This window comes from Tiliqua scincoides, chromosome 2 (genome assembly GCF_035046505.1).
Source record: "Tiliqua scincoides isolate rTilSci1 chromosome 2, rTilSci1.hap2, whole genome shotgun sequence".
Lineage (NCBI taxonomy): Eukaryota > Metazoa > Chordata > Lepidosauria > Squamata > Scincidae > Tiliqua > Tiliqua scincoides.
Window position 1 is genome coordinate 100,836,870 of NC_089822.1, and position 22,368 is coordinate 100,859,237.

General features: G+C 45.1%; 1 protein-coding gene across 1 annotated transcript in view; it reads left to right on the forward strand.

The window, feature by feature from the left end:
- The first annotated feature begins 490 nt into the window (after positions 1–490).
- Positions 491–22,368, forward strand: part of LOC136641790 (ephrin type-B receptor 5) — a 156,515-nt gene continuing 134,637 nt past the window's right edge. The window contains exon 1 of the mRNA XM_066617821.1: positions 491–1,155. The gene's annotated coding sequence lies outside the window, so the exon portion shown is untranslated. The remainder of the gene's footprint in view (positions 1,156–22,368) is intronic.

Sequence of the window (22,368 nt, forward strand, 5' to 3'; positions counted from 1 at the left end):
GCATGTTTACTCAGAAGTCCCCTTATAGTCAATGGTGCTTACTCCCAGATAAGTGTGGATAGGATTGCAGCCTTCCAGCCCAATCCTATGCCTGTCAACTCAGAAGTAAGTCCCCTTATAGTCAATGGTGCTTACACCCAGATAAGTGTGGATAGGGTTGCAGCCTTCCAGCCCAATCCTATAGGTGTCTACTCAGAAGTAAGTCCCCTTAGAGTCATTGGCACCTAGTCCCATGAAAGTGTGGCTAGCATTGGGGTGATAGTCCGGACAGGTTGGAACCTCTGAGTGGCTTGCCTGTGAAATTAAGACGGAGCCCCCGAGCTACGCCTGAACGAGCCCTATTGCAAGGGGAGGGCTGAGCTGGATGATCTCAGGAGTCCCGCAAGGCAGGCGGCCGGGAGGTGGGAGCGCGGAAGGCAGGGCAGGGCCGGGCCTCCGCGTGCAGCTCCGCCTCCACAACGCTGGGCTGCTCCGCTTGGGGCCGCCGGAGCCGGTGCAAAGCGGGGGGGAGATCCAGCAGCTGCCCTCGCCGGTGTCTGCCTGGAGGGGGCTCAGAGACGGAGCCCGCAGCTCCCCCCCCCCCAGCAGCCCGGGGAGGAAGACCAGGGTCCCCCCTCCCCGCAAAGCGGAGGTCCTTTGTAAGGGGAGCCAAGCAGCGAGAGAAGTCCCGGGAAGAAGCGCAAAAGCGATCTCGCCTTTCCTCGCCCCGGGGAAAAAGGATCTCTCGTGCACTGAAAGGAGCTCCTGCAGGAGGAGAGATTCAGCGGGGAAAGTCTTGCAAGAGAGAGATCCGGGGGGAACCCAGAACCCCAGGTCGGGCTATGTAAAGTCCCCCACGCCGGGGTCTGCCTTCGGATCTTGGACAACAAGCAGGCTGGCATGGTCCCTTCTGCAGGAGACCCTGTAGAGAGGCAGCCAGCAAGAGCCCAGTGAGTCCAGAGGGATCCCTTCCTGGGGATCCCGCGCCAGAGATTCAATGAGAGATCTGGGCTGCGAGAAGAAGAAGAGAGCAATAGGAGGGAGCCTGGCTCCGGGATCTTGTCCCCTTCACCATTCAGCACATCCTCTGCTCTGGAGTGAGATCCAGCGCAAGGGGGGTGGTGGTGGGAGGGGGGGAAGAAGACTATCGAGCAGCAACGTGAGAGCATCAGCCAGGTTGGTACTTCCCCCCACCCCCCCCTTGGCAGAGTTGAATGGCACACTGCTTGATTTCCCTGCCTCCCGCCACTTGGGGGAAAGGGGGCTGGCTGGGTGCACATGAGAGATCCTAGAACTGTGTCACTGTGGCTTGGGCCCATCCGGAGTGTTCAGACCCCCCCCCCTTTTTTTCCTTCTACTGATTCCCCCTCTCCCTTTTGTGTCAGATGGTTTGTGTAAAGAGGGAGGGAAGTGGGGAGGGGAAGCATAATTGAAAAATCAGGTCATGATTTCAAACTGCTGCACAGCTGGGCTGGTGGTGGTTCCACACACATACACAGCACAGAAGCAGCCCCTTTTCCTCCAGGTTGGTCGATTGTAGCAGGATGTATTTCTGTAGTTGCTATTCCCCCCCCCCCATCTTTTGACAGGGTTTGTGAAGAGCATCTGTTGAGCCATGCCCCCCATGGAATCTGTAGCAGGGAGAATTGGTTAAAGCTTGGTTACAATATGACATGTGCATTTCTTTGTGTGCGAGACAGAAGCTTCACTTGCGTATAGTGGGGCCCTGCAAAGGGACTGGGGTGCAATGGAGGTTTCGAGGTACCAGTAGGGAGACTAGAATACAGCTGCCCTTTGTACATTAGGGCTGCAGGAAGATGGGAGGGTTTGCGACAAGTCTGTCTCTCCTTTGCTCTTGTGGTCCTGTTTTGACTGGAATAGGGGGCTCTACGCTTGGGGGAAAAAATAACATAAAATAACCCCTAAAGGAATCACTTGCCCATGGAGAGGAGAGGAAAGGAATCAGTTGCACATGGTCTTGCATTCAGGTACACAGAATTCAACCTATACCATGAAGAAGAGATGGCCCCCCTTCAAACAGCAGCCCTCCTATTGCGTTATTATGGTTCTGCTGTGTAGCCCAATGCAGGGAGAGAGAAGAAGCAGCTGGAGCTAGGAAGTGGAGTGACTTAAAACTGCTGCTTCATCACTTGGAATTTCCCCTCTCCATTTACCCTGGCAGATCTGCTGCCCCGGTCTGGAGAGAAAGGGAGAGAGAGAGAAACTCAATTAGAACCTCCAGTCAACACATGAAACTTGTCAAAATCTCTCTTAAATCACAGCTCATCTCCTCCCCTTGCTAGGCTGCTCTGGGGACGGCCCTCTGCTGTGTGGGTCTCTGGGTGCAGAATGCTTCTGTTGTACCCCAGGCCAGGGCATTTGACCATATGGTGGGGATCCACATAGACCTGGACTTGGTAAGCAGTCCAGCTTGCAGTTGGTTGCTAGATGCTGTTTTTGTCCTCCAGACAGTGGTGGCCGTTGAAGTCCTTCTGGCTGTGGTTTTGAGAGACCCCTGCTAGGTGAGAATTGAAGAAATAAAGCCATTGCATGGCTGTTGATGGTCTGAGCCTACTCTTTGTCTGGGCTTGGCGGCATAGTCCTCCTTGTTGGGACTCTGCCTTGCAAGCATTTGTCTTTGAGTGTAATTGCTCTTTACTGCAAGCGGTTTGCTCTGCTCCAGTTTTATTTATTGCATTTATATTTGCCTTTGCGGAGTTCGGAGCAACACTCAGGGTTCACAGGCTGTCTTCCATTTGTGCACCCTCCCCCACTCAATGGGGGCAGCAACATCTGGCCATACCTGGGACTAGAGATTTCCCCCTCTACTACTGAATCTGGGGGGGATCTAGCTCTGGCAGCTGCCTGGATGAGACATCCCTGGGAACAGTATGTAAGCCACACTGAGCCCTTTGAAGGAACAGTACAGTATAAAATGTAGGGCGACAGATTGGTTTTGTTTGTTTTTAAGGCAGTTGTCAGCAGTTTGAGAGAGGGATCGCTGCTTGTGATGTGTGCACACTCCCCCCCCCACTGTAACTTTGTGTGAACAGATTTTCTATTGTTCAAAAACCTGCCGAATAAGTTTGACTAGAGGTCTCGGTGGGACAACTCTGCGTGCACCATAGGAAGTGGTGCCCTCTCAAACTGTTCTCAGCCAGTTGCATAGTTTCTGTGAACAGTTTCACCGCCTTGATCTGCCGTTTGTGTGAACCAGGTCTACATGCGTAAAACGGCAGCCTTAAGTGTGCTAGCCCTGAACGTACAGTTCCGTTTTCCTGCTCTCTTCCTCATTTCTTCCTTTGCAAGAAAGGCAATTGCACTGCGCTTTGCAGAGTCTTGGCTGTACCATTCCATCTGCCACAGCCCGAGGCCTCTGGGCCTGAACAGGATAGACTTGGGAAGTTGACAGAGTTGGGATGGATTGTCAAGATTAACTGTAATCCAGTGCGCGCACTCTCTCTCTCTCTCTCTCTCTCTCTCTCTCTCTCTCTGATGATTTAAGGCCTCCTGTGAGATAGAATGCAAATCTGTTCCTTATGAAAATTCTCTGCCGGTACAAAGACATTGGAACTCCCTTCTGCAACTTATTTAATTGCCCAGTTTTATAGCCTAGGTCGCATTTCTTCTCCTTGCCCAGCTTTCATCTGTTGTGACTTGAACAAGTTCCTGCTTGTTCTTCAGTCAGTGGGCCTCAGAGTCCATTGTTCTCCTCTCTGGGAGCAGTTTAGATATTTGAAGAAATGTCGAGCGTGTGCCTTCTTAATTTTTGTTTCTCCTTCCAGTCTTTAGTTTCCGTAATGTGCTGTTTATCACCTGTCCCCCCATTCCTTTGTCTGAATTATCTCCATTTGTCTGTATTCTCCACGTTTGTAAGATATAGCCAGACACCTGGGCCAAGTGATGACCCTTTGGTGCCTGAGGTGAAAAATCCACATAGCACCCTTGTCCTCCTCTAGACATACACAAATTAACACGGGGCGCAACCCACTAAGAAGTTATTTTGCGCACACTTCATTGAAGCGAACAGCATCTTTCTCTCACTAATGAACATGGTGCGCTGTTAACATGGTAAGGTGAACAAAGTTTGTGCAGGGGAAATGAACGAGAGCTGTTCGAGAGCTCTAGTTTCCATTTTAATGAAGCTTGTGCAGGAGAATTTCTCGGGAAGATTATGCCACATGGGCCAGAGCTGTCAGCTTTGCACTTCTGCTGCCTTAAATGGCACCCAAAATCTATTGCCTGAGGTGGCTGTCTCATCCCTGCCAAATACGTTACTCCAGCTGAGGCCTAGCCTTGCTGCCAATTCGGAGTGATAGGCCCTGTCCCTTGCGTTCAGGGCTTCTGCTACTACCTCCTCTTTCACATGGGCAGCACTGTCTTTTCCTTAACCCCATAGTCTCTTTATCATGGCTAAAACTTAGCCATGTTCCCCATTAAAAAAAAATAAAATCTTTATGTAGGTTTTCCTTCCTTTTATCTTAGCAGAATTTCATTGTATGGTTCAGATCTATAGTCAGGCCGAGACCCTAAGAAGTACTCTGCTGAATCGAGCCAAAAGTCAATTTGATCAGCCCACCATTTCCCCTCCAGGTGTTTCCCCTCCAGGTGGCCATCCAGGTGTTTCTAGGAAATGCAAAAAGTTGTGTACTGTTGTCAATCTGTTCTCTAAAGAAAAGGTCCAAAGTATATTTTGCTAAAAACCTTTTCTCACCCACACGCAATCAATGTAATTTTTGGCTGGGGTATTGCGTGCAGAATCTACAGAATAAGCTTGCTTTGAAGAACGGAATCTCTTGTGTGCAACTTTTGAAACAAACTTGTTTCTCATACATGAAATTGTCTATGAAATTTCAGTCACATTTGGCTAAAACGGCAGTCCAGGCACCGGCAGATAAAGCAGTACTTTACCAGGCAAAGCAGTCTTGTGAACAAGATCTGTCCCACTAGTCACCAGTTGGCCATTTCTATTCTGCCATTCAGCCCCAGTTTATCAAGACAGGTGTTAATCTTTCCCTCTGTGGTATCTACAGTGCTTTCTGGGATTGGAGCATACCTTCCACTCAAACATCAAAGCCAGTGAAGCGCTGGGAGCTGGTTCTTATTTTGTGGCTCCACATGCATACGGCTTGAAACGCCTCCAAGTGGTGACAGCTTTGATGTATGAGTGCTACCCTTAGCATAGATGCCTGCATCCCATAGACGCTGAAAGGAATGTGCTGTACTGGCATAGGAAACCCTGAATGTGGCAGGGGTGAGTTGTGTGGTGAATGGCTTCCACGTGTTATGACCGTTGAGAACACAATGAAATTGTACTCTGAATTCTGTAAGCATATGAAATTATTCAGGTGTCCATAAGTTGTCGTCGTTAGTATACAATTTATTTGATAATTTTGGGCAATGTATTTTGTTTCTGCTAGCTCTCAGAAGGGGCAATCCATACTAAAGCCCTGCTCTCTGCCCATAGGAATTCTCATTCTTATTAATCTTTAGAGATTTCAGAGGGCTCATTGCCTCCCTGCTTTGAAACCATTTGGGCTAGAAATCCGTCTCACATACCACACCCCAAAGGGAAGTTGAATTCTGCATCTAATTCTGCATTCTTGCAGAATTACTGCATGGTCATGCAGAATTGGAGCATGTACCCAGTGCTGATTACCTGCTTGAAGCTGCTGTGCTACAGTAGCATTTCCAGCAACTGCCATGTGGGGGTTGTAATTGTAATGTGATTACTAGACCTGAGATCCATTATTTACTCATCTTCGGGTGCTGCTTTCCAGCAACTGTCGATGGGAGAAATTGGGTGACATTAGCAGCATTTATTCCTCAGAAAGCCACTGTTGACGCCTAACAATTATCCCACGTAATAGATTACATGTTTTCAACTCAGTTGTTTTGTCATTTGTTGTAATAACCTCAGGGATAAAGCTACCATTTCTGTTGCTTCTTATAGATCACGACTGTCCACTTTTTAATGTGTGACAACCCAAGCAAAGGAGAGATTAAGCATCCCTATAAAACATTAACATCCTGTCCTTTCCTGCCAACCTGCACGCTGGCAGGTCCCTAAGGGCAGGTACAAATATACGTGTACAGTTTCTTGATTGCACTAACTCGATGACTTGCAACTGAGAGCCATTGCAGAGTCTTATGAGACATTTGATCATCGATGGCTCACGCCCATGGAAGTCATCACATGCATGTGTGAATAAGAACCTATGAGAACAGGAGCCTTATACTGAGTTGGCCCATGGTTCTGGATAATCATTGCTGACTGGCATGGCTCTCCAGGGTTTCAGACAAGACATCTTTCCCAAGTCTGCCTGGAGATACCTGAGAAGTTTTGCATCTCAAGCAGGTACTTTGCTGCTGAACTATGCCCCCATTGTCTAACCAGTACTATCTTCATTTTGCTTCTGAACTCTCTTTTTAAACTTCTCTATATTGATGCTGTTCTGATTTAATGTGTGGCTGAGCAGGCCAGCACAACATGTGCCCCACTACAGCCCACCAGTCAGGTGTAGCCCCAAAGGGACAGGAGAAATCTCTTGTGTTTGGTGCCTCCTTGGGACTACAAAACCATGGTCAGCCTCAGGTGATGGCTGGTGGGCTATTTGTGGCTCAGTGGTGGTCATACTATGTGCAGGCCTCACTCTGACAATCAATCACATCTACCGACAATTTGATCTCCCCTGGTTCTTTTTCTTTATTGAGGACCGGCTCATCTAGGCTTTTGACTTACTAAGGATGTTCTAAAATGGGGTGCTCCAAGTCACCCTTTGGCACCTATCAAGGCTTCGTTCTTATGGAGGTGGTAAGCTAGTGTATAAACTGTACCTGATCAGACTGCAAGTGGACATGACTGAATGCTCCTCAATACGTGAAAGTTTCCTTCCTGCTTTAAACTAGATGTCTGGAACAAAGGTTCTAGTCTAGCTTTCTCCCTGATGTGCTAGTTTATTACAGGCAAGGATTGTGTTGTTTTGTATTCAGGAGCACTCAAGCATGTGAGCCTGCACTTGCACTCTGATGTGGTACACCCCAAGCACGGGTTCACCACTGTAATGAGTACTAGAATAGAAATCCTTTGTTTTGTTTATGAAGGGATTTTGGATGATGCCATTTGTTTACACTTACTTTCCAGCACGCCTTCACTTTTTGTTTGTATTTTCCTTTTCTTTCCCCTCACCAGCTGTTTTGTGTCTGAAATGAAGGCACATTCATGGGATGGAGTGGTATGAATAAAATAAAACAATATATTGGTATGAGATGGGCAGATATTCAGATAAAACTTTTCTAGGCAAGATGGAATGTGTTTATAACATTCTGAAAATTACATGGACCAACTTATTTGAATCTGTAGCAGAAGGGGTGGGGAGAGAGAAGACTCTGGAATGGAATCTTAAGTGTATAATTCATATATTTAAGACTTCTTTGATTTTTTTTTTTAAACCACGAAGGATTTGCTAGATTTTTCCTAGGATTACAATCCTGTACACACTTGCCTAGGAGTCAATCTCACTGAATTCACCAGGGCTTAGTTCTGTGTAGACATGCATAGGATCATACTGTTTGCTTGAAGAATGTTACTCCTTCATTTCTATGTTCTACTTAAGTGGAAGAAGATTCTTGATTCCTCGGGCTGTTGGAAGGTTCCACTCGTGTGCAGGAAGCTGAGTTGTTGAAAGGAGATTTCTTGTTAGAGGAATGAGCTGGGAGTTACGATACTCTTTGCTAGCCATGCGAGGTGGGGATGACCAACCTCTGTAATCTTAGGGGCCACCCGTTTCTCAGTACAACAACCAGGGAGCACAAGAATGGTCAGGCTCCATAAAGAAAGGTGAAACCATCTAGTAGTTATGGAGCACTTTACTGGGCATAGCTTTACATACAAATGTGCACACTTTCTATATTGCATACAGCCGTGTTTTTCAAACTGTGGGTTAGGACCCATCAGGTGTGTTGTGAGCCAATTTCAGGTGGGTCCCCATTCATTTCAATGTGTTTTTTATTTTTAATATATTGGACTTGATGCTACAATGATATGTGACTGTATTTGGGGAAATGTTACAGATCTGTACTTTTATTTACTGTATATGCTTTTATCAATGATAGTCAATGAGGCTTACTCCTGGATAAGAATGGATAGGGTTGCAGCCTTTTGGATGTTTGGGGAATATTTTTTTAAACAGATCAGAGCTTGGGAGGGTTGGGAGGGTTCTTCTTTATTTTAAATACATTTTTAAACTTATACTTATTTCACACTTTTAATTTACTTAGGCTGCAATCCTAACCACACTTTCCTGAGAGTAAGTCCCACTGAACAAAATAGGACTTGCTTCTGAGTTGATCTGGTTAGGATTGTGCCCTTACTTAATTAGATTTTGTTGTATTGGGGGGGGGGGTGTTAAAAATTTTCCAGCTTGATGATGCCACTTCCTGCCATGACATCACTTCTGGTGGGTCCTGACACATTGTCATTCTGAAAAGTGGGTCCCAGAGCTAAAAAGTTGGAGCACCACTGGCATACAGCGTCTAAAAGAGAGATATGGTATTGAAGTACGGGATCTCTGTTCTATAACGTAAGGTAGTGTTCCGCAGATCCAGGTAAAATTGACGTGAGGATCACAGGCATTGAGTGCAGAGAAAGCTAGAGAGTGAAGGGTAGAAATGAGGGATATGTAAAACCTCCCCTCTTTTGGCAAAAATTGACCTTACATGTTGGGAGCCCTTAATTAACCAAAATATCCCGTCCTTTCTGCCAGGAAAGTGTAAAGCAACAGTAAAACAAAAACATTAAAAGAACAGTCTTAAGATATTAAAAACAACAGAAGCAACAATTATCAGCAACTCTGTGTGTGGCATTTTTTTAAAGAATGGAATTTTCCAAAAGATTCATTTGTTGGGAGCTTAGCTTTATTGCACATTTTTCCCAATTGAAGAGCACAAGCACTGGAATATAAGGTATCTGTTGGAGAGTTTTGCCTTTTTCCTTTCTCTTATAAAAACAATGACCAAAACATGTGTCTGGCTTACTACTGGGCTGTTGCTCACTCTTAATAGTACTACCATCATTCCTTATTGCTTTGGACACAATGCTGCTCGTTGTTGATCCTTTTTGCCTGCTGGTAGTGATCTGTTGCTCAGCAGACCAAGCAACTGTACCTCCTTCCATATTCTGCAAAATAGGCATCTTTGTGAAATAATCACGTCCCAATAGATCTTGCTCTGATGTTTCCAGGGGCTAGAATAACTGTTTGGAAACCTGTTGCTGTATTTGAGACATTTCTCTGCACATATGATTGTGCAATTTTGGGAAATCAAAATAACAGGTATTTGTTACATCCCGGGAACAATAGGGATCAGATAACAGGACCAACCCAGGCCAGCAAGTCCATGAAGCCAAAGATACTGTTTGCATTGGTGGCAGATGTGTGTGTGTGTGGGGGGGGGGGGAGAAGTGGCAAACAGATGCCCTCTGCCTGCTCCTCATCTGCCATTTACAGAGCCGGCTTCCTTATCTGCCCCTTCCACCATGTAGGTTCTTTAAATAGATCAGGAAATGCAGAGTACATTGGAAGTGATCCCAAAGGGCCCCATGTTTATTTAAGGAGCCGGTGCAGAGGAAGGAATTGTGTAAGGGGGACAGTGGCAATGCAGAGGGTGATCTATTCAGCTGCTTGAGGCAGCGCAGTAGCTTCAGCTCACTCTGATCTAATAGCGGAACCTTATCTATGTCTATTCAGAAGAAAGCCCCATTAAGCTTAATGGAACTTACTCCCACATAACTGTGTGTAGGATTGTCACCCAAGAGCATACTGCAGCTAGACTCATTGGAGGCAAGCTCGGTTTTGCATGAATGAGCATGTCTAGGGACGCTTTTCTTAGCTTTCCTCAGCAAAGACTGCCTCACCTGTAGCTATACGGACTTGGACTACTCATGTAGCAGTGATTTGCATTACACCAAAACTTAGATCAGCTATTTTCAATCACTGTGCCATGGCACATTGGTGTGCTGCAAATGGGCCCCTAGGTGTGCTGCAGGAGATTGGGGGAAGGTCATTTATTAATAGGGCCAAAGGGCAGTGTTTCTCACTGTGGGTCATGAGCCGATTTTAGGTGGGTCCCCATTCATGTCACTATTTTATTTTTAATATATTAACTTGGTATGTGACTACATTTTGGGAAATGTTACACATCTGTATTTTTAACAAGCTACTATGTATATGCTTTTAATAATATAGTCAATGGGACTTCCTCCTGGGTAAGCGTGGATAGGATTGCAGCCTAGGATTGCAGCCTAGGACACTTCCTGCTTGATGATGTCACTTCTGGTCATGATAATACTTCTGGTGGGTCCTGAAAGATTCTCATTCTAAAAAGTGGGTCCCAATGCTAAAAGTTTGAGAACCACTGCCATAGGGTGACGCACCTATGTCAGTACATAGGTCAGTACACCTATGTCAGTACATAGGTCAGACGCACCTATGTCAGTACAATTGACAATTGCTTTGTCAATTGTCAAAAAACTGATGGTGTGCCTTGAGAGTTTTAGCACCTTGTCAGTGTGCTGTGAGATGGAAAAGGTTTGAAAATCACTGGCTTAAATAGTAACCTTTATTTTAAAGATTTTAGTTAAGGGGTGGCCACTACTTCAATTTTAGGGCTCCTGAACCTTTAACAATTGTGCAGAGGCGGGAATTTCAGCAGTTGGCCAACCTTGTTCTAGTTTATGTGATTTTGGGTTGTGTGTATCATGTTCAGATGTTTACCTTATTACCAGTGAGCCCCCAGAAACAAGTAAAGTTTTCATAAGAACATAAGAACAGCCCCACTGGATCAGACCGTAGGCCCATCTAGTCCAGCTTCCTGTATCTCACAGCGGCTCCACCAAATGCCCCAGGGAGCACACCTGATAACAAGAGACCTCATTCTGGTGCCCTCCCTTGCATCTGGCATTCTGACATAGCCCATTTCTAAAATCAGGAGGTTGCACATACACATCATGGCTTGTACCCCGTAATGGATTTTTCCTCCAGAAACTTGTCCAATCCCCTTTTAAAGGCATCCAGGCCAGTGGCCATCACCACATCCTGTGGCAAGGAGTTCCACAGACCAACCACACGCTGAGTAAAGAAATATTTTCTTTTGTCTGTCCTAACTCTCCCAACACTGAATTTTAGTGGATGTGCCCTGGTTCTGGTATTACGTGAGAGTGTAAAGAGCATCTCTCTATCCACTTTATCCTTCCCATGCATAATTTTGTATGTCTCAATCATACTCAATTATGCTCATACTCATACTCAATCATACAGTTTTCACTTTTTATCATCTTACTTCTTGATCCAGCTCTTGGCTGTGCCTAGTATTTTGTCCAGGACCTTAGGGATACAATTTCACATGCACAGAAAAATAGCTTGTCGGTGGGAAGGTGGTTGTCCTACCTCAAACCCGAAGAGATCTAACCCAGAAAAACTCTTCCCCCCACTCCTCAATTCTGCTGATTGTATACAGAGACCTTTCTTCTTGTATGGCGACACGAAGGAAGCCTTGTTAATTGACAAGGTGTAAATGGTTTTGCCATGGGCGGCTTGCCGTTCCAAAGGGACACCTGCTTATCCTTTACGCACGTCTGTGTTGAGGTTTGTTCCTCCCTGTGCACACTCAACGCTGCCACGTACTGTCCCTTTCCCAGCAAAACATGCACCTCTTTGTCTGAGGAACTCAGCTGTATGTAGCTTGTTAACCTCCTATGGCTTCTCGCATCCTTTCTCTTTTCTCCCCTCCCGCCCTGCTTCGCTGTGCGCTCCCCATCTGGGGAGGTCACACAGAAATTGATTCAGGGCAGGATTGCTCCGACACGTTCTTTATGCTGCACCTGCTCATTACACCTTCCCCACCATCCTCTTGGCCTTCTCTTGTTCTCCCTGAACAACAGGCGCTTCTAAACATGCGCTGCCCTTGATACCGGACCCCCTTCACCTCTTCCCTACCTCTCTTGGAGCAGACATGCATCCTGTGGCAATTCATTAATGCACAGGTCAGGCTGCCTAGTTAGCTCTGCTCCTAGAGACTCCTATTTGAAAGGCTGGCCATCTAATTAAGTGGGGCAGTGTTACACATTCCGGTGAGGGCTGCAAACTTGTAATTAGTAACTTAATCAACTGCAGCTTGGGTTGACTAATTGAGTGAAGTTGCAAAGAAAGCATTTATTTTTTGCAACTATTTTGGTTCGTGGGTGGAATTGATGGGGGTTGGTTTTAATCTGTGATGGCAGATTTAATTGGTGGGGGCTGCAAGTGAAAGTGCCCGCTAGCTTCTCTTGTGAGCAGTTCTGGTTTTGTTCTACTTTGATAGGGAATGAGAGAAGAAAATGGAAAAAGTGCTCCTTGCTTCTTGGAGTGACTGGTAGGTCTTCCTGGGTTTTGAAATGCAAGATAATTTCTTCAGCTTCCTTTTGTTCTTTCTTTGATGCTTGTGCCTCACTCTTTCCTTTAGACAGCTCATCACATCTTCCATCAGGCTTCAGTGGCCTCTCATCCAGGCACATACAAGGCACATTCACAACTCATTTGGCTGTAACAGTGGTATAGGATTGGGTGCTGTCAGGCCGTTTGCAAAAAGTCAGCTGTTTTGAGGCTCTGGTCCTGCGCAAATATATTTTAATGTTGTGTCTTCTGTGTAACAAGACAAATTCTTCAACCAGTTAACTGCTCAGTTCTGATGCAACAACAGAAACAGGTTGTTATATGCTTCTCCACTGTCATCTGTTGGTGAAACAGTCCACAGTCTTTAGTTTTTGGATGAGAGAGAGTACAGGAAGTCTTTGTCATATCTGCTTTATTTTAAAATGTAGAAGCAGAGAGAATGTAGAAGCAAAGAGAAACTCCTTTGGCAAGCAACTAAATCACTGATCCTGCTTTGAATGTCCTGAGGCCCTCCCTCCCAGCTGCTTCCAGTCCAGCTAAACTTGCTGCTATAGACTTTCCTCAATCTCCCTATCTCTGACCTCAAACTTGAAGGGGTCTCACCTTCCAAAGCCCAAGGAGAGTTTCTAGGACATTAAAGGAAACTTCCCCAGTTATGAATTCCACTGAAGAAGCATCAACTTAGCATCTCTATTAAGCACAGAATTGATGTAAGGAATGATCACTGTAAGAACATGTGGGGTGAGAACATGGAGGGGCGGGTGGTGATGCTGTGCCTGCTCTTCCTGTTAGTGAAATGGGATCCATTTTCCCATTGTGAGGTGCCATGCTTTAGTCAAGGGGTCTCCAAACTTTTTGGCCAGAGGGCCGCATCAAATGTCTGACACGGTTTTGAGGGCCGAAAAAATATAAATATAAAATTTATATAAATAAATTAGAGATGGAACTTAGATGTGTGAATAAATGAATGAGTGAGCTCATTCATTCAACCTCTATGGCCCTTAGAAAACCCTCCAGATGCAACCAGAGCATAGTTCGACAAAGTGAGCCAGGGGCTTTCAAGGGACAAGAGTCTGGCCGCGGGCCGGATAGAGGCTTGCTGCGGACCACATCTGGCCCCCAGGCCAGGGTTTGGAGACCCCTGCTTTAGAGGTACATTTGGTGGGTATGTGGGGCAGAGCCTTCTCTGTTGTGCCCAGATTCTGGAACACCTTGCCTTTTCCAAGGATGTTCCTGATCTATGACATCTTCTGAATTCTAGTGCTTGAATACTTTGCTAGTTCCTGGGTCTACTAGGGAGCCCACAGAGATAAATATAAAACATGATTTTCAGTACAAGCCCATGCGTGTCTATTCAGACGTAAGCCGCCTTTAGTTCAAAGGGATTTATAGTCCAATCCTATCCAACTTTCTAGTGCTGAGGCAGCCGCAGTGCAACCCAGAGGTAAGGGGAACATCAAGGACTCCATGTCTGCCCTCTTCCACTGCAGAATGCTGCGTGTGCCCTGTTGGCATGGCTGCATCAGTGCTGGAACATTGGTTAGGATTGGGCTGCTGCTCCCATGTAAGTGCATATAGCATTACAGCGTTATTATGTCATTTACAAAAGAACTTAAACCTCAGAAGTCAGACATTTTTTACCATGGTTCTCTCTTTGCATAGAGAAGCAGTCTAACTTGGTTTTTGATAGACAGTCATGACTCTGTTTTAAGAGGTTGTAAGTGTAGGCTTTAATGTGTGAATATTAAGTTCAGATTTCATTTTAAACCAAGTTATTTAAAAGCACTCTTACTTTTTATCTTGCATTTAAATTAAGAACGTGCATTATACAAATCTGATGTATACACTTAATCATTTTTTGAGATTGGTTTTTTTGAAGCTATCCTGCTCGTGTGAGGGGGCCAGTTTGCACTGGATCTCTACCTTCTCCCTGACCAGATGGGAAGGACTCATTTGATTGGTCTGGCCCATTCGGTTGCCGTATTCAGGTGCTTAACAACTAATGATATGGGCTCTTGCCACAGGGGAGTGGCTCCTGTGTTACTAGCAGTAAATGTGAATGGGGCCTCTGTTCAGAAAAATCCGGTGGCAATGGAGTCCTCCCCCCATACATACACCTGAAGATGCTGCTGATCCATCTTTATACCAGTGCATCAAGAATCCTGTCAGGTGATCCCTCATGCTGAGCTGGTGCTGGGCAGAGTTTTGTTTGAGCTTAGGAAATGGGCGCTTGGAGTGTGTGTTTGTGTTTCCAGCATCTACCTCTAAGTGAATAAAATTAGCACAGCCAAGTGAGGTTGCTTGAGGGGACGTTTTATTCCGCCTCTTTGTGACTTTGGCTACATCTGTGTCTTGTGCATTTTACCCTGAACTGTGCTGACAGGAAAGCCATATTCTGCAAAAAGATTTTGCAGGGAGATGAAACAAAAGGACATTGTAAACTGGAATAGCCCCGTTGAGAGAGAACAAGAGAAGGCGATAATTTAGGTTGCTCTCTGTTGCTTTTTCTTCCCTTTCCACTTCCTACCTGCTTAATTCTGCCCTCCATGTTTACAGCGGCTCTGTTCAGATATCGCTACACCAATTGTCAGACCACGGTTTGGTGATCAGAACAGGGATGGTGTCAAGTGTTGGCCAGGTCAGGCACTGACTGAGTGCTCCTGGATATCCAAGAGCCCAGCCAGGCTGACTTCTGAACCCTTGGTACCAGTGGCAGTGGTAGCTCTCAGTGCACCATCAGGGGTGGGGGTAAGAGCTAAGTGCAGGGCCTGCTCCAGGGCACCCAACACACTGGCATTGATTGGGAGTGCTCAATCTGGCATTGATTTGTATAATCTGGCACTGATTGAGAGTGCTCCTGGCTAGTAGACTCCTCCCTTTTTAGAAGGAGCTTGCTGTGTTTTGCCATGATGCCTGAATCAAGCAAACTGTAGTTTCCGCTTACTCTTGTTGACCTCAAATCTAGAGAGTGAAACTCATTAAAAGCCTTTCGTCTGTGGATTGTAGGCAAACTAATGGTTATCCGTAACCACATTTTGCCTTATTCAGATGTCATGAAAAGCTTCTTGTGTTGAACTGTGGAATTGACGGGGAAGGTGCATGTAAAGCTTGAGAGGGAAGGAAGAGGCATGGAGAGGACACAGGCATTTTATTGACTGATTGATTGAAAAAGTGTAAATCCCACCTTTCCCATTCCAGAGCACGTGCTCAAAGTGGCTTACGAAGATCCACCAATAAAATTTACAAGATATCTATAATAATTGAAAAACATTAGTCGTCGCATTAGGGACCCCATCACCCAAAATGCCAAATGAAACAAAAACTTTTTGAGCCCTCTCCAAAAGGTCATGAGGGAGGGGGCATTCCTGATGGTCAAACTGGTTTCATGAATCGCTCATTTCAGACATCACAGAATCAATGTCTTTTTAAACAAAAACAGAAACCATTTGCTGGGCTAGTTGAGTTTCAGTGCAGGCAGTGTAGTTTTGGGAAAAATTACAAAAACATTTTCAACAGTAAGCTAAGTTCCCCCCCCCCCGACTTGCAACCTAGCAAGCTAATTCTGTGCTGATTCCAAAAATGCAGCTACAGTTCTGTGCACCAGCCCTGTGGAGAAGTCCTGCTGATGCCAGCTGAACTTAAGTCAAAGGAGAGTTGCACAGCCCATGAAAGCATTGCCAGGTGTCCTACCTGTGCAACTGTCATGCCTCTGACAGATGCCTCTCATGCCTCTGACAGGTTACCCTCTGACAGATCCCTGAGCAAAGGCTGCAATTTGAAAGACTAGCGTAAGATGGTGATTAAAAACCATGAACCAGAAAGTCTTTGGTTTAAAGCTCACTTTAGCCATGAACTAATAAGATTAGCTTTTAGAAAACCACTGTTGTCTCAGCCTCAACACCTTCCCCTTAATATGGCAAAAAGCAGCATCCTCAGCTCACTTAATACAACCAGGGAATGATCTGAAGCCCCTGGAAGCTATCACTAATCAGGTTTGCAAGTAAGTCTGCAAAAGTTACTAGCCCTTCAAAACTTTTACTAGCTCATATGCCACCACACAGGTATTTATGGCTAAAAGCTACCACTTTTTGTTGCCTTCCTGGTTGCCTGGAAAAAATTCTTACTTGCCGAGGCTCCTGGAAGAGTGGCTGTTTCACAAACCTGCACTAGGTAGTAGTAGTATGTTTACGTTCCTACAACTGATTCCGGTTTTGCGTACCAGAGATTCAGGATAAGAGCTTGCATGACGAGATTGCCAGCCCTAACTTCAGTCACACCATCCTCTGTTGTTTAAAATTAAGTGCCAAGACTACACCTTTAAAATAAAAAATGGCTAGAATCTAATGGTTGCCACTGCCAGAGAATTTGTTGCTCCTTGCGGTAGACTGGGTTGCTGTGATGTCACGTCATGTTCATAAATGTTGTAACAGCTGGGGGAAAGCAGTCTTGTCATATTGTGTTGACAAATAGTGTGGCTCCAGCGGAGGATGGAGAAGATAATTGGGTTGGGAGAGAAAACCTTGCTCAGAGTTGGAGGCAGCTGTTTTCAATCTTTCCAAGCAAGAAGGCAGAGGTAAGAGGGCTGGGGATGAGGATGAGGGCTGGGAAGCTGAGTGGGGTGTGGGGGAAAGTAGAGTAACTAAGGAAAGGCATCTAAGAGAGCGAGTAAGCATGCACTGAAAAACTAGGACTCCTGGGAAAGATATGTGGAAAAGGCAGATAACTGGAGAAAGAACTGGGTCCCATGTGAAGGAGTGCAGGAGCCAACTGGAGAGCCAGTCTGAAGGAAAATCTCTGGCAAGACCAAGAAAATAAGACTAGCTGTGTTGTGTTCAATGAGGAGGAGACCAAATTAATGATTTTTTAAAAAGCAGGCAAACCTTATGACTGCTGGTCTCTTGTATCCAAGTTTAATTGTCCATGCTTCAGTCCCCAGAAATGTTGTTGATTAATTAGGAGTTTAGAGAAGAGCGGCAGAAGCTATTAATGGGTTGTACAGGATTGATGAGGCACGCTAGGAACGGGATGGCCGCTCCTGCCTAAATGATGACTAAAGAGATCACTTCTAAGTGTCTGGAGAGTGTAAAATGTTGAAGAGGGAGTTGGGTACCCCCCTCCCTGCCTTTGGTGGATGTAAGCCAGTGTCTTCCCAAAGTTTTGAGAGCAGAGGCAGACACTTTGCTTTCTTTCTGGAATTAAAGAATGGCAGCTTTGCACTTGGAACCCCAAAAGTTAACTTTTACAGTGTGGGCATTAGCTGCCCCTTTACAAAAAAGAAAAGTTATACAAGTTTTGTGTGCGTTGCTGTTGTGCCCGGAGCAGTGACTCGCACAAAGACTTGATGGCTAATTCTGGAGGTGGGTTTTTTCTGCTGTGCCTCTGCCTTGGGAATGACTCCATCTATCAGTTGCATATGGCAGAATTTTCCAAGGAAGGCTGATGAGAAGGACGCCAGGTCACTGGATGACTCATGCAGAGGAATGGTGAGCGGCCTTCTCCATAAGCAGGCACTCAGCTCTCACAGGACTCTTTAATTTCTCACTAAACTTGACTTGGGCATTCCTGGTGTAAAGCAGCCTTGGGAGGGAAACAGAATGGTATTCCTGAGCTGACAGACGTTCTTTGCGGAAGGCATGAGAGCCCCCTTGCTTGGCTTCTTTCAGACTTAGACACATGGTATTCATACTGAGATTAGTCTGTGTTTGGCTTGAGGGTATGTGTGAGAGAATCTGAAAAAGATGTCAACTAAACAGATTTTCCCTCTTCTCCAGCTCCCCATGATTCTAATAAAAAGCTCCTCTGCATCTGTGGAGGGAGAGGTTTCTGTCCCTGCAGAAAATTTGTTTGGACTTGTCCCAGCTCTTGCTGGGAATCAGCACAGACTTTTGCCCCTGGGGGTGAAGGGGGTGGGAGGGCTCTGTGCCCTGCGTTCCTGTTTTTAGGTGTAATCTCTTGGTTCTGAATCCAAACATGGCTGCTGACAGGACAAATGGGTCCCCAACAACGGCCATGAAATATAGATGAACGTGCAACTGTGCAGCAAGCAAGATGGGCACCGAGATTGATGTGTTATTACTTCCAATTTCAGCACTAAAAATAACCAAAGATACATCAGAAAGGGATGCTACAAGACTGAAATATTTATTTGTCGTTCTTGATCACCAGCCTCCGTTGCCTTTTCTTCAAAACACTGAGCACACGCATTGGTCAGTGCATGGAGTTAGCAACCTGCTAAGAGGGTGATGAAGGTCTTCCAGGGCCTCATTTTCACCCAAAGATCTGTTTTTGGGATTCTTGCTTACTGCCTCTTAAGGAAGGTGATTGGAGGTCAACTTTTTTGAACAGGTGCTCCTGCTTCCTGTTCCCAAATCAGAGCTATGTGTAGTGCATGCTTAAAAAAAATGTAATTCTGCTTCAAGGAATTTACATTTTGTCAGTTCTGTGGCCTATATGCATTAGACCAGTGTTTCTCAAACTGTGGGTCGGGACCCACTAGGTGGATCGCAAGCCAATTTCATTTCAATATTTTATTTTTACTGTATTAGACGATGCCACCATACATTTGGGCAAATGTAACACATTTGTACTTTTAGCAAGCTACTATGTATATGCTTTTAACAATGATAGTAAAAGGGACTTACTCTTGGGTAAGTGTGGGGTCGGATTGCAGCCTAGGATTGTTAAAACTCTTCCTGCTTGATGATGTCACTTCTGGTCATGACATCACTTCTGGTGGGTCCTGATAGATTCTCATTCTAAAAAGTGGGTCCCGGTGTTAAAAGTTTGAGAAACCCTGCATTAGACAACTAGAACAGATTTCCAGCATTTCTCTAGTTTTGCATAGAAATTTGCTGTGTTTAAAATGAAAGCTAAAATACTCATGTTTCCTCCACTGTCATGTATGATAGCTTTTGTGCTCCAGCAGAATTGTTGTACATACCCTGCTACCTTTAGCTTTGTTACACCTTTTAACAGAAACACACATGTGTGTGCCAGCATGAATTCATTAAGAACAAGCCATGCTAGATGAATCTCATCTTCTTTGGTCGCCTGATACTCTGTGCCCACAGTGTTCCCATGGTCTATCAAGATTTCAGCAAAGCACTTGATAATGTCTCCCATGACATCCTTGTAGATGAAATGCTAGATGGTACTGCAGTTAGGTTGGTTCAAAGCTGGTTAAACCACCATTCCCAGTGAGTTCTACTGAATGGCTCCACATCAACCTGGAGGGAGGTCTCAAGAGGAGTGCCCCAGTGTTTTGGGCCTTGTGCAACATTTTTATAAGTGTCCTGTAGTAGGGGATAGAGGGACTGCTTAACATATTTGCAGATGACACAAAGCTGTGGCAGGGATAGCTAACACCCTGGAAGACTGAATCAGGATTCAAATGAACCTGAGAGGCTTGATGATTGGGCCAATACCAGGAAGATGAATGGCAGTAGAGACAGTGCACACTGTCTCCTCCATATGTACCGGTTCCATTCTGAAGGTCGATAGAGAAGTTAGAGCATTTGTAGGGCAAAACAGCTGGCCCAGCGATTATTGCACCTGTACAAAAGCACATAAAAGAAGTTACCATTAGCTTGGATGACCGTAACTTGGAGAGTCAGTGTAAAGTCCTGCACATAGAGACAAAAAAAAAAATCAAAGGCACAAGTATAGGTTGGGAGAAATCTGGCATGGCAGCAGCAGGTGTGAAAAGATCTAAATGTCTTCGCAAACTAGAAGATAAACATGAGCCAGAAGTGTGATAGAGCTAAAAAAACGCAAGTGCATTCCTAGGCTGCATCAATGGAGGCATAGAGTCTAGATGATGAAAAGTAATAATACCCTTCTATACAGCACTAGTCAGACCTCTTGGTATACTGCTTACAGTTTTGGACACCAGGTTTCAAGGAGGACACTGATAAACTGGAGCAGGTTCAGAGGAGGGCAGCTAAGATGGGGAAACCAAGCCCTTTAAGGAACAGTTGAAGGAGCATGGTGTATTTAACTTGGAGAAAACTAAGGGAACATGCGATAGCCGTCTTCAAGTATCTGAAGAGCTGTCATGCAGAAGAAGGGAAGGTCTTGCTGTCTGTGGTTCTTGAGGGGAGGACTAGAACCATTGACTTGAAACCACATGGAAGTAGATATAGGTTGGAAATGAGGAAGAATTCTCTAAGGATGCAATCTTGAGTGGCAGATGGGCTGCCCCTTGCCTTGGGCTGAGCCTCAGATAGACCCAAACTTGTACTGGATGCAGTGCAGGCCTGCTGGCCTGCCTGTTCCAGCACAAGTTAGGATTGCGCCCTTAGTGTGAGAACTATCTGACACTGATGCTGTTGTGGCTCATCCGAGGTTTTCAAGCAGAAGCTGGATGGCCATTTGTCAGAGATACTGTAGTCATGTGTCTTGATCAGGGTGTTGACCTCCAAGGTCTGTTCTGTGATTCTGTGTTTTCATTGTCTTTCTCTTGAAAGACAAATGTACACAGGGTGAAGGCAGATATAACGTTTTAATAGTAACATGGTAGATTCTTCACACACGGTGCGATCCTGACCAGTGCATACATATCAGCAAATTGAACAGCAGTTCTGTCATCAGACTGGCCCCTCTATTTGTGCATCAGGTAAGCTGCCTACTTAAAAAAAAAAAAAAAAACCTTAAGGTTTGCACAAATATATTCATATTCATCATTCATATATCCTTTACCTGATTTTAAAATCACAAACATAAAGAAAATACCGTTAATAATAAAAGCTGGAAAGCTCCTCCAGGCATTGAAAAGATTTTTTTTTTTAAACTTTCCCACAGGCTGAGAAAGGAACTCTTATTGCATGTAATAACAATGTTTTGAAACCCTCCTCACTGCTATTGAAATGTTATCTGCTATTGAAATCTGTCTTCATCCAAAGCCAGTGATTTTTTTTTTTTTCCAAACTTACCTGCTGGCAGTTAATACTTTCCTCTTCAATGTTATCCCAGGTAACTTGGAAACAGGATCCATAGCAGGAAAAACTATTAAAGAAAATTTGTGTCCCGCCCCCATGTTCTTTTGGACCATTCAGAGCCCAATCCTGTGCATATCTGCTCATGAATAAGTCCCATTATAGTCAATGCGGCTTACTCCCAGGTAAGTGCGGATAAGACTGTAGCCTCAGGGTGCAATCCTAACCCCTTATGTCAGTGTTTTCCAACACTGGCATAGCGGTGCCAGTGGGACATGTACTGCATCCTGCAGTTGGTGTCACTCATGGAGTCCTCCTCAAACTAAGAGAATGTGTGTTCTCTTAGAGCTGCATTGTCCTTATGTCAGTGCTGGAAAGCATTGACATAAGGGGTTAGGATTGTGCCCTCAGAGAATTAAAGGCAGTAGCTTCAATGACCACAACTAGGTCATGTCCCAGCATAATGTAGGATGCACCAGTGGCATGGCCATCACTTTCTTCTGTTGTTGTTGTTATGAAGATGTTTTGTTTTTAAAAGAAAGATGGGGAAAGCAGAAGAGAAAAATGTATAATAAAAAGTTCGTCCCATTGGAGGGTACGGTGAAAGGTAGTTATTTGTATGCGTAGATTAGTCATAGAGGTCACAGTGGATCCAGTGCATAGTCTTAGTTTGGAAGAGAGAAGCCACTTCTGCCCAACGCAACAGGGATCAAATGTGTACACCTGTGGGCTGGGCATAACATACCTGTACTGTACAAAAATATAACAGGAAAGTATCTTTTATTGACTGTTGAACCACAAAACTTGTTGCATGAGCTTGTCAGTGTTCTTACTTGACATCTAATAATAGCCCAGTGTTCTCACCTGGTATCTAATAACTGTCTGTCTGTCTGTCTGTCTGTCTGTCTGTCTGTCTGTCATTCCTGAGCTGCTTTACCAGCATGAGTGGAGAAGTATCATTAGAAAACTGAGTGGGAAAGTATGTTTGGAGAACTGCAAACTTTAACTGGGAACGTCCCACCCCATGT